The sequence below is a fragment of the Peromyscus californicus genome, unplaced genomic scaffold, assembly GCF_007827085.1.
Source record: "Peromyscus californicus insignis strain IS unplaced genomic scaffold, ASM782708v3 Scaffold_6__1_contigs__length_162567912, whole genome shotgun sequence".
Taxonomy (NCBI): Eukaryota; Metazoa; Chordata; class Mammalia; order Rodentia; family Cricetidae; genus Peromyscus; species Peromyscus californicus.
Window position 1 is genome coordinate 15,354,787 of NW_026294584.1, and position 15,585 is coordinate 15,370,371.

The following is a 15,585-nucleotide window of genomic DNA, read 5'->3' on the forward strand; positions in this document are numbered from 1 at the left end:
AAACCATACCTAATCTCCAAACAAAGAAAATGAAAAACTTATAACACATGAACCTTTCCTCAAAGATGATAGAAATCCTTAAGTGATATTTGTTTTTCTACAGCTCTCATAACTCACATGCCATGGCATAAAATAAAATTAAAATCTGTGACCTAAAGCCATTGTACTTTATGATAAATGATAAATGCATAGGGGTATGTAGATCTAACCAACCATCTTATTAAATAAGAAACACAGAGCCGATTCAGAGAAGAAAGCCAAGAGGTCAGAGCTAAGAGCCTCACCCTTCCTGCTTCAGCGATCCTCTTCAGTCAAGAGAGCTCTCCAAAAAGGGAGCTACTTCCTGTGTGTTTGTCTTTATAGTCTTTCTGTTCTGCCTTCTCATTGGTTGTAAACTCAAACACATGACTGCCTCGTCACTGCCTGTCTGTAGAGACTTCCAGGTCTTCTGTGGTTGGGATTGAGATTAAAGGCGTGTGTCTCCAATGCTGACTGTATCCTTGAACACACAGAGATCTACCTAGCTCTGTCTACCAAGTGCTGTGATTAAAGGCATGCGCCACCACAGCCACGCTCTTGCTATGGCTCTAAAAGCTCTGACCCCCGGGCAACTTTATTTTTTAACATACAATTAAAATCACATTTCAGTACAAATAAAATACCACCATAGGGGTATAAACAAACAAAGATATTTACACACGAATATTTAAATCAAGTAGGAAATATTCATGACAATTCCAGTCCTGTTTTTTAAAAATAATAAAGTTTGTCCACTTTATGTTACTTTAACAAAATACTTGAGGCCATGTATCTTATGTAGAACACTGTATGTATTTGTTTGGTTGTTAAATGTTCAGGCTAAAATACCAAAAGTGGGCAATCCCGTATGCATGGCCTCTGTTGGAGGGCACTGGCTGAATAATAACTTGACAGAGGATCAGAAGGGGAAATGGCCATGTGCAGTAGATTCCAGGCATATGGGTTTGCCTTGCTTTACAACCACTCTGTAAGACCAAACTCATTCAACAGGCTCAGCATTGATCATTTATGGAGATGACAGTTCAGTGACCTGTTAACCTCCCATGAGGCTCCATTTCTTAAAGTGCCATCTTCCTTCAACATTGCCACACTGGCAGAGCTTCCAACATATGAACCTTGGGGAATAGACTCAAACTATGTCAAAACCATAACAGAAAACACAGCATGCTAGTGTTTCTAACTACCTTCTTCCACAAATCATTCTGTGCTCCCATTTGTCTTCAGCAAGTATTTCATTGAATCACGGTTTTTAAACAGTTTTTGAAATAACTCAAATGATCACTAGCAACCCTGCCAATATTGTTTTGTAATAATTCCCTGACATAATCACAGGGCTTATAATTCTGAGATGCCTTAAATGATGTATTGTGTTCCATACATGGTCTTCATTACCTACATTGTTGAATAAAATTCAATTTCATTTTGATATTCAGGAACAACTACCCCAGCCAGTAAGCTTAACATTCTTGATTACTGATTCAGTTATAAATGAAGTATTTTGGTGACTGTCTTAACATTTAGTCTAGTAGAGCAACCTGCATGTCTCTAGTAGAAGCATTCTTTTGTTTAGAACCAAGATGTCTAGGCCAAAAAAAGTATAAGATCCTAGGAACAAACTTTTGTTGGTAGTTCACTAATGCTGAGTAGTAACTTTTCCATTCCTATCCCTGGAGTCCTGGTCCTATGAATCCTAAATATAGGAGAGATAGCATCACACATTGAAGACTAATTCAGTGAATGCTCAACCTTATAGAGAATATACCCTAATGTTTCAAGATATTGTCATTTATATGTCATTGTAACTGCAACTTAAAAATGTCATTCTATTGGTCTATCAAACTGGCTACCTCTGAAGATCAGGAATCATGATATGATGAATAAATTCCATGAGAACTGTCTCACTGCTCTACTTTTTTTCTTATAAAGTGAGATTTCTGGTCAGATGTAATGTCTTGTATATGATGCTATAAAAAGCATTCTGTAAGTCTGTGGATGGTAGTCTTGATAAAAAAAAAAAAAGGACTATGTACAGAAAAGACAAGTATGTATCCAGAATAAGTGCCTAATATAATAAGGACAAAATATTTTAATTTCTGTGATGAAACTGATTCAGTGTCATCAGTCTGCCACCATGCAGGCAGCTGGTTGAACTCTCTGGAGAATGATGCTTTAGTAGAGATTCTGTGTTTATCTACATGGCTAGCAAAGAAGTCACTCACTCAGGAGTAGCTGAAGCTATATTGGCCATGGTAGGTTGAGCCTTCTATAACCTCCATCCCTGGTAACATGATCATCACATTGTTCATGAACACACTGGGCAGTGGTAAGGCAGCTGCAGAAAGCAGCTGACTGGGATCTGCAAAAGTGGTTACCCTTTCCAGATCACTATTAAGCTAAGAACACCATTTGGTGAGCATTCATGTGAGACACAAATATATATGTAGTTTTGTTCATCCAAGCAGATCTACCCATAAATCTCTTCTCCCATGTTCCTTGTCACAAATTTTCAAATAATTTTACTTCAAAGTTCCTGACTGTCCAGTCAAATGATTTGCTATAGTCCATGAACTATCAGATAATCACATATTTTATCCTTTCTCCCTACAAGCAAAGTGAATGACCAGGATCAACACTTAAAGCTCTGCTCATTGGAAGAATTCTCTTATGTCACTGACCTTCACGGATATCCCTAAAGATAACAGCATTTTCCCAAGGCCATTCCTGAGAAAATTCCTCCCAGAGTCCTGGGAAAAATGCCACATCCATCATGGGGTTATCTGAGGGAAAGGAATCTACATACACCATGCATTTTTGTCTGTTTACTTTATTCCTCTATGACAAAATTCTATCTATACAGCTTCAGTTCCATCCTCACATTCAGCTCCTCTCTGTGCCCACTTTTCCTGTACTCATAGTTTTAATAAGCTCCTATGTTTTTGAGCTCATCTTCATCCTCTGTCCCTTCGTCCTCCATCTGGCTTTCCTAGCTCCTTACTCCGGGCTCTGAGAAAACTCTCCTGGAGATCTGCTTTACCTTCTACAGAATCTCTGTCCTCTTCTCTTCTCTCTCGCCAAGCGGTTCTGTGTCTGTCTCTGGAATTCCGCTCCAGTCCTTACTGTACCTGGTTATGCAAAAAGCCCTATTGTCCTCAGTCAGTCTCTCTGTCACACCTAGGCCTGAAGGAAGGAGACAGTCTGAGCTTCATTTGCACAAGAAACAAAGCTATGCATCTACAGCCTGCTTGTCTCCTAGGCCCAGCAGGGGAGTTAGTTACCTAGAGGTTCAGCAGATCTGAGAAGCTGAACTGTTTGCCAAATGGTCTAGCAATATATAGGCCCACAAGAAATTCATAGCAAGGTGGCAGCTGAATATCAAGGCTGTATAACACCAAATATTCCACGATAAATGGCTTCCCATTTGATGGACCCTTTGTCAGTCAAAGTATAGTTTTAATACACAGCTGAATCTCTATAATATATTCTTGCAGCCCACAAGAATTCCCCAAGGCTGAAGAGCTTCTGTTGTTCACTTTAAGGTGGTGCCTTTATATCTTGCAAAACACTGTAAACCAGTCTTCTCCTCCTCTGTCAACTTCTTTTGCAGGCATGGTGAAAATTGGGAGAGAGAAGGCAATGTAGCCACAGTGGAGACCATGGACCACTTTCTCATGTAGCTCATCTGAACATTTAAGACCTGCTCTAACATGATCATGTGTACACTGCTTGTACTTGATGATATTCCTGCCACTCATGCCAATTTTATGGTTTGGTGGGTTTCTTCACTACTATAAATGAAGTCATTAGCATCTTTAAATATAATTAGACTAGAGATCTCATTTGAATCCCAGAACCAATTCAGGAAACATATCCTTAAATTCCTTGAGAGTAATTCTCAGTACCCAAATCTGAAGATTAGCCAGGGATCTCCAGAGAAATGAAGCCAATAGTCCGTGTGTGTGTTTGCGCTGTGTGTACATGTGTCTCTGTGTGTAAGCAGCAAGCTAGAGAGCCAGGAGAGTCAACAGCAAAGTTTCAGTCATTTAGACATTCTCATGTCCAAAGCCTGAGAATCAAGGCAGCTGATGGTATACATTCTAGTCAGAAAGTTAATGGGCTCAAAACAGAAGAGAAATTTTCAGCCAAGTTGGAATGAAGGAAAAGTGATGCCTGAGCTCACACAGCTAGGCACGAGACATTTTTCTTATTTAGGAGTAAAGCTTTCTTTTCTCCTTCAGGTCTTTGACTGGCTGGATGAGGCCTACCCACTTTAAGGTATGCAATTACTTAATTGATCTAAAAATTAATAATTTCTGGGGACACATTCAGAGATGCAGCCAGAATAATATTTGACCAAATGGTTGGGTACTTCATAGCCAACTCAAGTAGGATTACCAGTTGACAGGTAGTATTAACCATCACTTCACTTTAGATGATGGAGTTGAACCGTTCTCACCAGAACCGAAACTCTCAGTGAAGCTAAGGAATGATAATAAATTTAGGACCCTTGTGTTTCTATGTATATATTACCAGATTCAAAAAATATTCACACTGACATTTCTTAATGTGTAAAGAAAGAAGATATAGAAAGATGGTGAGTTTGTAGAAGAAAATACTATTACTGCATCAAATAATTGCTTAATTTGGGCATAGTAGAAAGGAGTTTTCATGTTATATAAACCCAAATTCAAAGCCTGACTATATTGGAAAAGGAAGTTATTATCAATCAAACATCCTTAAAAACTAAATGACCACGAGAAACTATAAGAAGATATCTGCTTAACTAGTCAACAGACAGAAAATAATTTGCATTTTGAAAGGCCTGTTATTACCCTTAGACACAATGAAATCACTGTATCTGTATTTCTGAGTTTTATGCCTCCCTTTAAAGGCTAATTCTTTTTTAAAGATGTCTTTTTCCTTATTTATTTTATCTTGTGTATCTGAACATTTTGCCTGCATGTATGCCTGTACACCGCATACATCCCTAGTGCCCACAGTGTTAGGACACAATGACTGCCACCTATAGAATTCAAATAAGACATGGCTGGAAGGTGTGTACCTCTATACGTACTCTATAAAGTTTTAAAAGATAAATTTAGCATGTCTAGAAAATATATTGTATGTGATTCATATTTTCCTGCACACAGGTCATTATTATGGAAGCACAGAAACAGTCTTTAGCATCTTGGGAAGCCAGCTTTCACTTCACGGGGGCATGATGAATGATACAGCATCATGAGTAATGGTGTAACCAAAGTCAAATAAATGACAATAGGAAACAGCAGAGGTGATAAGAATTATAAGGTTTCAATGCAAACAGCCATGACACTGTGAGCAGATACAGCTTTGATACCTGTGTTTCCTATTGAGATATGAAATCGCCAAGGAACATTGCATTCTACCTGAAGAGACAGTTTGGAAAGTATTTGCCTAGATTATTAATCATCTCGCAACATCACAACAAAGTATCACACTCTGTGTTGTAAACAACTGAAGTTTATTTCTCCTTGTCCTGGAGGCTAGAGACTAAGATCCAATACCTGAAAAGGTATTTCTAGCATCTCTTTGCTTAGTTTTCAGATGGCTGCCTTCTAGCTGTACCCTTACATCCCATACAGACCTCATATGGCTCGTCCCTTAATAAAAGACATGAGTCATAATGGATTAGGACACTACTCACATGACTCTTTAACCTTAATTATACCTTTATAAGCCAATCTGCAATGACAGCCACACTGGAGGTTAGGTCTTCAGCATGAATTGAGAGATAAGACAATTCAGTCTATAATACTTATGATTGGAACTGAAATTTTAAAACAAAATTACAGGGGAATGAAGGGAAGGAGTGAAAAGAAATTGTCTTTGGGTACTTTCTTAAAATGTTGTAACCTGTTTTTTATACACCTTAAACATTTTTAAATGAGTAATAAAAAGACACATGAGCCCAAATATAAAAATAAAAACAATAGGCCAGGCATTGACAGTGTACACCTTTAATCCCAGCACTTGGGCGGCAGAAGCAGAAGGATCTCTGTGAGTTTGAAGCCAGTTTGGTCTACAAAGCAAATTCTAACACAGCTGAGACTACATAGAGAAACCCTATCTTGAAAAACCAAAATAAATAAAAATGAAAACAATGCACAGGATCCTTGCTAGCACCTTAATTCTCTATAAATTTGTGCTTGTGATATTAGCCAATCTATTTTTTTCTGTATCACTGGATCACTTCATCTTCAAAGACTCCATTCAACATGAAATTTGCAGACTACAGGAAGATTGGCCAGATTAAGAATTTTATAAAGTTATTATTGATTTAAAAAGATTTATATTAAAGCTGATCTTCAGACTTCTGATTTGTCAGACTATTATTTACTGAATAATATCTTTATTTCCTGATAAATTCTATTACAAGTTATTTATAGAAAATATTAAAATGACTATAAAACCATAACTGGTCAAAAATAAAATTAAGAAAGACACTGTCTCCAATTTCCACTGCTGTTATAAAATGCAGCAGAAAAACAATTCAAAGAAGAACATTTTTTGGCTTATGCACTCAGTGGTCTCAGTCTGCTGTCAGTTAGTTCTCCTGGGTTCTGGCCTGTGGTGAGGAGCATCATCACAAAGCAAGCACACAACAGAGGAGGCTGCTCAACTCACGGAAGCCAGAAAGCAAAACAGAAGCAAGAAATGTGTCAAGATTCCAATATCCTTTGAAGGGCATGATTCCAACGATCTACTCTATCTAAGTAGGTCTCATCTCCTAAAAGTCCATAGCACAAAGCCTCGCAACCAAACCTTTAGCAGATGAGTTTTGGGGACATTCTGCATTTACACCATAGAAACAACATTATAGTCTCGTGGATATATGGTCAAAAGAAGACATGAAGCGCTTTACCATGAGTGTTGAATATTTACCATGATCCTTAGGGTGAATGATGCATTATAGATTAGGGAAAAGAAAACATAATTTTTTTTTCAAAAATAATTATCTAGTTATTTATCTGAAGCAATCATATACAATGAGATATACTGAGCAGGTCAGTAGGATAGTAAGTCTTATAACCATAACACATAGTTACCTTTGTATTTTCAAATAAATAAATGAAAGTTCAATTTGAAAATGTAAGCAACTACCATAATTTAATGCAGAAATTCCACTGAAATCATATGCCAAAAAATGGATCTATAAAATAGATTGTGTTTCAGCTCTGTTTCCATGGATACCTGTCATCTCCTGTCCTCTGCTTTCAAAAAGAACAAAATTTTTATGAATACTACACTTTTTATTTTTTTTTATTAATTATTACTTTAATTCTACATACTGGGTATCATGTGATAATTAATTATATGCAAAAACAAATCAGGTACTTATAATTTCTCCTTGATCCTTATTTTAATTTTTTTAATATATAGCAATGTACAATGTACATATTCATTAAATACAGTGTAATGTCTTCCTTTTCTCCTTTCCTTTCTCCTTTGTTTTCTGATTTTTAAATTTTTCTTTTTCTTTTGTTGAGTTAAGGTCTCATTTATTCCAGGTTTGCCTCACCATATTACTTAGCTAAGGATGACTTTGAATTTCTCATATTTGATTAATTTTTTAGACTTATTTACTTTATGTGTATGTTTTGTGTGCATGTATATATGTGTTCCATGTATGTACCTTGTGCCTGTAAAGATCAGAGAAAGGCACTGGATGCCCTGGAAATGGAGGTACAGATGGTTGTAAGCCGCCATGTGGGCACTATGAAGTGAACCTATGTCCTCTGCAAGAGCAGCAAGTGCTCTTAACTGCTGAGTCTTCTCTCCAGACAAACCTTGAATTTCTGATCCTTCTGATTCCATCTCTCTAGTGCTAGAATGAAAGGTATGTGCCATCATGCCCAATTTACATAATGCCAGATATTAAACCAAGGGCCTCGTAAGTGCTAGTCAAGCACTCTCCCAATTGAGCTACATCCCTAACCTATAATGTGATATTTTCAATAGTTAATATTCTTTTCACATCTGTGTAAGTTAAGATTCTCCAGTGAAATAAAGCCAATAGAAACAAAGAAATGGGTAGGTAGGGAGGTAAATAGATGAATTTTAGATGAGGCAGGCCCAGCTCAAAGAAGTGCTTGACGGGGCAGGGAGATACCATAAAGATTATGACCCAGTCTGATTTCATCTGAGCTCTCTGCTTCTCAATCTATCAAGATGTGAGCAAGCTTCCACCACTATGGGTTTGTTTACCTGTTGTCATGCCATCGATCGAAAGGTAAAGAGAAGCATATGGAAGAGACACTGATTATTGGTAACTGACCCATATGGTTGTGTGGCCTGCGAAGTAACACGTTCTCCAGCTGGCTGAGATTCAAAGAAACTGAAGTCTAGGTCTAGTCTGAAGAAAAAGAAAGAGTGGTCGCTCAGCTCAAGTGACCAAACGAAGGAGCTCCTTTGCACTCAGTCTCTGGGTATAACTTAGGACTTGAGTTAATTAGGTGAGGCTCCCATTGGCAAGATCTAAACATTACTCTCATCAAAAAGTCCCCCTCAAAAGCACACCCAGAATGCTGCTATCCAAACACCAGCCCAGTGAGATTGACAATCAATACTGACCATCCAGTATCTTCCCATGTACTTATATATGACATTTTAATTTTAGGGAACACACTGTCTCAATATTTTTCTTGTGTTAGAAAGGCATAAAAACATAGTCAACTTTGTAATTAATGGAGAGAGTATAGGAATATAGTACTAAGAAAAATTTTGGAAAAATAAACCTTTAAATCTTACATTCAGCAACAATTTATTTTTATAGTAAAGTTAGTTGACAAAAGAGAGGCTATTTTGAAAGAACAAAGCAAACAAACTCTCTTGCAATTCTTTGTCCAAAAGGAATCAAGGCCAAGAGCAGCTAAGAATGCTATGACCTTTCAAAAATAGAACAGTAAATAATCTAACTAAGACCAAAGTCACTTTTGGAACAATGTTATCTAAGACCTAGAAAGTCTTTCAATTTAAGCCCAATAATTATCTATCAAGAAGATAATTTTTGAATTTCCTTTTACCATTAAAATCATATTTTATTCTTAAAATTGTACCTATGGCTAGCATGATGACACGTGTCTTCAATCCCAGCACCAAGATGCAGAGGTATGAGGATCTCTATAAGTTTGAGATCAGCCTGGGCTACATACTAAGTTCAAGGACAGCCAGGGCTAAGCAGGAAGACCCTGTATCAAATAAAAAGTCTACCTATTTTTAATCAAATTTCAAGTATATTCAATGGTCACACTGTTGTATACTGTATTTCCATTTTGCTCTCTGTCTCCACAAAATGATATTTTAGATTCCATATTTAAGTGAACGCATATCTGGCAGATGTTCCTCTGCATAGTACACTGCAGATTGATCTAAGAATTTTTGAACTTATTTTTAAATGCTTGATGATATTCCAGGGTACTTGTGTGTGTGTGTGCGTGTGCGTGTGCGTGTGCGTGTGCGTGTGCGTGTGCGTGTGCGTGTGCGTGTGCGTGCGCGTGCGCGTGCGTGTGCGTGTGCGTGTGCGTGTGCGTGTGCGTGTGTGTGTGTGTGTGTGTGTGTATGTGTCTGTGTTCATCTTTATCCATCCATCCACCACAGACGCTTAGGCTGTTGTAGCTGTTGTAGTCAGTGCTGAAATGAACATGAGAGTCCAGGTATCTTCTTGAGATTCTGATTTTGTTTGTAGACCTACACTCTCAGAGGTGGGACTGGTAAGTCACATAGCAGTTCTAGTTACGAATGTTTTCAGAAATGTTCATTGTATCCTCCAAGAGTTCACAGTGGGAGAAGAACAGTTTCGTCAATAAATGGTGTTAGAGAAATCACCTCATCCTCTACAGGAGAATAAAATTAGGACCTTAACTCAAGCCCTGCACAAAAATCAATTCAAAATGGATTAAAGGGAGACCTGAAGCCATGGGTCTACAAAAGGGAAGCAGGGGTGTTTTTTGACACGAGTTTGGGCAACGATTGTTCGACTCTGACACAAAAAGCACAAGCAACAGCAGTGAAAACAGACGCCAGTGGGACTGCATTGAGCTAAAATGCTTCTGCACAGTGAGGAAATATCAACGAAGTGGAGACGCTCCACAGACGGGAGGAAGTGTTTGCAAGCCACCCTGCGTCTCATAGGGAATCACCACTTTAATGTGGTTAGGAACTTCAGCAACACAATAGTTAAGTGGCCAGAGGATTTCAATAAACATTTCTCTAAAAAGGCTTCAGAAAGTCAACAGTTTTAAACCAGTTGTCAACATCACTAGCATTAGATCAATGCACTTGAAACCCACAATGAGGTATCAGCAAACCTGTTCCCAAAGAGACAAGACATAAGGAGTACTAGCTAGGGGTGAAGACACAAAGATCTCGATCCATTATTGGTAAGAATGGAAATCTGACAAACTTTCTGCTACTTTCTTCCTTAGCATCTTCATTCACTCTGCAAGTTTCACCTGTTTCAAATATTTCCATTATCTTCAAACTCCCTCAGCTCCTCCATAAGCCGGTAAATTGCTTTCATTCCGTATCTAGAGAAAACTATACCCTGCCAATGGAAACAACTCGCAGTTGTTTGAAACCTTGCCTATTTTTCTTTTCTTCCTGTCACAGGGAAAGCTGTCAGAATCCCAATACTGATGCCTCCCTCAGTGCTGTGATACCATCCACAACTGTCTCCTTCCCCTCACCACCCCTCCACCCCCACCCCTACCCCACTCCCCCGCTGCTTATCCATCCTCTGTTTTTTCCTGTTAGCTTTATTTTCTTTTGTTATACTCTTCATCCAAAGGAAATTCAAATGTGCAGAGAGTCTAATTATCTCAAAATGAAAATGGCCCCATCTCTCCTTCATGGGTGTTTTGCATCTCATTTACTTACATTTCTTAAGTGACTAAGCATGTGCTCTGCAGAAGCAGACCGTCCATTTTTTCTATGCCTACTTTCTCGCTTCCCACTCTTAAGCCCACATTTCTCCAGGTTACCACCTTTAGTTGATCAATGCTGCTTTAGCTGGAAGGCATGATGTCCTCCGGTTTGCTAAATCCTGTAGACTCTGCACTTCTGCTCCTAGTTAGCATCTGTGCGGCTGCAGCAGGGAACACTGTCCTAACGACCACTCTTCCTCGCAGCTCCGATTGCCCGAGATAAAGGCAATGCCACAGTTTTTGGTAGCTTCAGCCAGTCCTTACTAAGAGAATGGGCCTCTTCTGTTTATGCTTAAAAGATGCTGTCTTAACCTTTTCTCTTTCAGAGTATAAATTCCCCCCTAAACAATGTTATTTATTTCTATGGCCTCAATCACCATCACTAGGTTACTATCTTCTTGGATTTCAGGAAAATATACACAGTTGTAAGATAATTAAGCCCGCAAATAGGTCACTTGTAATTTGTAGGGAAATAACCAATAGTTTCTCCCACAAATGTGCTCCTCTTCTGTGTTTCCTATCCCTGTGAAAAGCAGCAAATTTTGACTTGTAAATCTCTTCAGTGTTCCCCATCTGAGCAAGAAGCAGCAAAAATCTTATAATGCTCCTGTTTGCCAACACAGGAAAAAAATGCAGAATTCCTTCTAGCTGATCAGGCTAAAACCCTGATACTTCCATCAGCCTGTGTTGCTCCCTGCCCATCCAAATGCCATTATCTTCTTCAGTGGTCACTCCAACAGCCTCCTGAATGATCACTCCACTGTCTGACTTCACTTCACTTCCACACTCAGCCTAGTGACCTTTGAAAAGCGTGTATCCAATTTCGTCAGCCTCTTGTTCGAAATCTCTCACAGCTGATCACTGGTCCTTGAATAGTGTCAAATGCCACTGAAGGGGTAAAAAGAATTGAGAAATTTACCCAGATGAAGAATTTTCCAATTGCTATCCTGTAGGTTGGTTTTAAGAAATATTTAGGAATATAAAACTTGAAATTATTTTATTAGTCTGCAAACAAGAATAATAATATTAAACATTTACATATGACTTTTACTAATAAAGCATGATAGTTCTATTATTTTCATTCATGACTTTCAAATTTCAAGTCTTAAAGTAAGAATTGTTTTCCTCATTTTATTAATAAGAAAATAGAGAATGAATATAAGGGTAAGTGACAAACCAAGCCCAATTATCCACTAAGTTCTATGATTGGTACTCCAACTTAATCAAAACTAAATCATTCCATAAACTGAAATTAAGCGATTGAGGTTGAAATCAGAGCAGTCTCATGTTAAATTTTAATAAGTGGGAAAAAAAGTGTGACAGATAGAAGATAGATGAGTAGATGACAGACAGATGATATATAGATAGATGATAGATAGATAGATAGATAGATAGATAGATAGATAGATAGATAGGATAGAATTTTCATACAACTATCTCAATGCAAAATTAAATAACTTTAAAAATAGATATTATATTTAGAGAAAATATTATTCTCAAAAAGAATAGTACCATTTATATTTTCAAAAACTAGATATAATACTAAATTTATTGTGTGTAAATAAACCCAGATAATATAGGGATTTAACTAGTTACAATTATATCTTATTTATTTCAATACCAGAATTGACTTTCAAAAAAAAACAACACTCCCACCATAAAGTGATGTAATTGCCACTAAATAAAAAGTGAAACATTTGTCGGCCTGAAGTGAAGGGTAACTGAAGGGTAGCTGAAGAGATAGAGGCAGAGTCAGCACTGTTCTCAGAAGATTCAGGCACTCAACCACAACTCACATGGGGAACTCGGCCAAGAACAAAATGAATGCCTACTGTCCCTGGCAGGGGCACCTGGGAGCCAGTGTGAATAAAAGAGAACAGAGTCAATTCAGCTCAACCAGGTGTAATGAAGCCTAGATGAACTAGGAGATAGATGCCGACCAAGTGGAAATGCCTATCCGGATAACAGCCAGTGAAAGAGTCCACCAAAATTAAGGAGGAGCAAAGGCAGCTCTCAGAGGCCAGCCCTCCCAGTGATTGCACGGCAAATGCCCTCCATGAAAGAGCCTGCTCCAGATGTAGAAGATCCAAATGAAACTTTCACAGTATCACAATATGTAGAGACAAAAGCAACTCTGAAACTCAATTTGGTTTAAGAGGAAATCACTTTATACTCCACTGGTTCCTGAATTTAATGAAAATTTTGAGGAGGAATAGCCATGATGAGAATTACTATTCTTTTTCCAATAATTAAATAAAACATGCAAATACAAACAAAAATAGTAATAAAAGTCAAAGGCAAGAAAGCACCCCGGAGAAAGAACAGCATCAGGACTGTGAGACCATCCAGAACCCGACCTCCATTGCAGAAAGCTGCAATCAACAGTGCCCAGTTTTGAGAACACAGTATGCCTAACTGGAAATAACAAATAAAACACGGGTTAAAATGGGTATTGTGTGATGCCTTCTTTATTTCATAGCTTTGGCATGTAGCTTTTTTTCTTATTTTGTAAAACATTGGCAAGAAAAGACCAGAAAACATGTAAAGTATTAGTAGCTATAGTAACCCATTTTTTCTTTTACATCAGATGTATGAGGAAAATAATAAAGAAAAATAAATAATTAAAAATCATAACAGATACTAACCTGCCAGGGGAGATGACATCATCAGGAAGGTAGCTTTCCCAGGGCAAGGCTTATCAACTCTTCTCTGAATGTGTTGTCCCCTGCAATTTCCCCAAATGTGGGAAATGCCACTCCATAATTTGTGACAGTGAGAAACTGAGTTCACACTTTCCTCTGGAAGAAAAATCATAACAAACATCAGGAAAACTTTGCCTGAGACTAACCAAAGGCAATTAGGGTCTGTCTGGTGGTTCCAGGTAGATAAACTGCCCTGAGCCACTAAATCTAGCTAACTCAAGTTCACATACATTACTTAACTGATCTCAGGGATAAACTATTTAATTCAGGCTTCAAATCCTCTAGGCAGTCTAACTTCACATGTAAATAAAGGATAAAAGTAATATTATTTTCATTTCCAATCATTTACTTTGTTATAAAAGTTTTTCCAGGCAGATCACCCTAGTCCAAGCTTGTTAACATAAATAATGAGAAACTAATCGTGGGCCAAAAGCTGCTTTGGGTAAGTGTGAGGAGGGGGTTCCTGTGGGACAACACGGAAGGAGTGATTGTAAACAGGATTGCAAACTTGGACCAGTCTACCACACAACAGACTGTTAAATCATCTACATTTCAAAGCACCCTACCTTTGACCAAGCAATTCAGTCTCTGGATATTTATTTAATGCATATCCTCGATAAATGTTTATGTGGATATTTGAGGCAGCATTATTTATAGTCACAGAAATAAAAGCACATTACACTTCAACAAAGACAGTGATAAATTTTGATCCATTCATATAATGAAATTATAGATAGTCATTGAAACAACTGAACTAGAGCTGTGTTCTTACTAAGAAAACCTTCCAATCAAACTGAATTTAAAATCAATGTTCTATCCTGTGATAGTTCCTTTCATGAGTAATTTTTAGATCATGTCTTCCTGTTGATACATAAGGATATCTTCATATGCACAAGTTTCATACATACAATGTTTTATATAGCAAGAAAAATTTCAAAGTGCTAAACTCCAGGTGTAAATGAAACTGTGAGCAGAAGATTATTCCTTTACTTCCCATTGCACATCTAACGTACCGCATACCTGTTCTATGAACATTACACAACAGTTTCCAGTTTCTATGGGACTTACTTATCATCATCGCAGGTGAGACCTGAGGCCACTTTAATTGGCTTTGCTTAATTTCTTGATCAAAGTTGTTTCTTTAAAGCAGTAGAAACTGTTAAGTGTGGGAGGGTCAGGTTAGCCATGGCTGGGTATCCTTTGTCCACCCGCCCCGAGCATAAACAACTGCTTATAATTGACCCATTTTATATTTACAGCACTGGCCCATGTGATCTTGTACTTGTCTTCCCTCCAGAGTAAGCAGGTTCAATGAGGCACTAGTGTTTAATTAAGTACAATTTTAAAAAGCTGGATCAGGCCTCACTAGACATATAAATGCAATATACTTAGTACCATAAAGTTGGTTAATAATACACATCCACAAGGTAAAAAGACTCTTATAGCAGAGTATTAAGTTAGCCAGAATCCATTTTGTGAAAAAAATTCCTGTATACTCTCATTGGTGGGCAATATGCATTTCAGTTTCATCCTGACACAAAAATCTCTCAGGTTCCTTTATGTTCTTTTATGTAAGTACCATAAACCATTAATAGAAGTGCTCTCCTAGGTCTCGATTCAAATGTGGCTTCATTTGTAGATTTCATTAGCAAATATCAAGAATATTTTCTTTTGCTGGTAATACAAAGTGGGACAAAGCTGCTAATGCTTGCTTTGTGAAAACTTGCATAATGGTGTATAAAAGCTACTTTGTCTGGGGACCTTGTCAAAATTAGAAATAATCTTGTCTCAGGATAGGGAGACTTTGATTATTTTTAATGCACAATTGATGGATATTTCTGCACAACAGGAAATATAAACTAGGCAAAGGAATACTCTGCTCTGCT

At 37.7% G+C, this 15,585-nt stretch overlaps 1 non-coding gene across 1 annotated transcript; it reads left to right on the forward strand.

Moving 5' to 3' along the window:
• The first annotated feature begins 13,634 nt into the window (after positions 1–13,634).
• Positions 13,635–13,797, forward strand: LOC128100243 (U1 spliceosomal RNA). The gene has a single exon (XR_008214753.1). It is a non-coding gene; the product is annotated as a U1 spliceosomal RNA (small nuclear RNA).
• Positions 13,798–15,585: the final 1,788 nt, after the last annotated feature.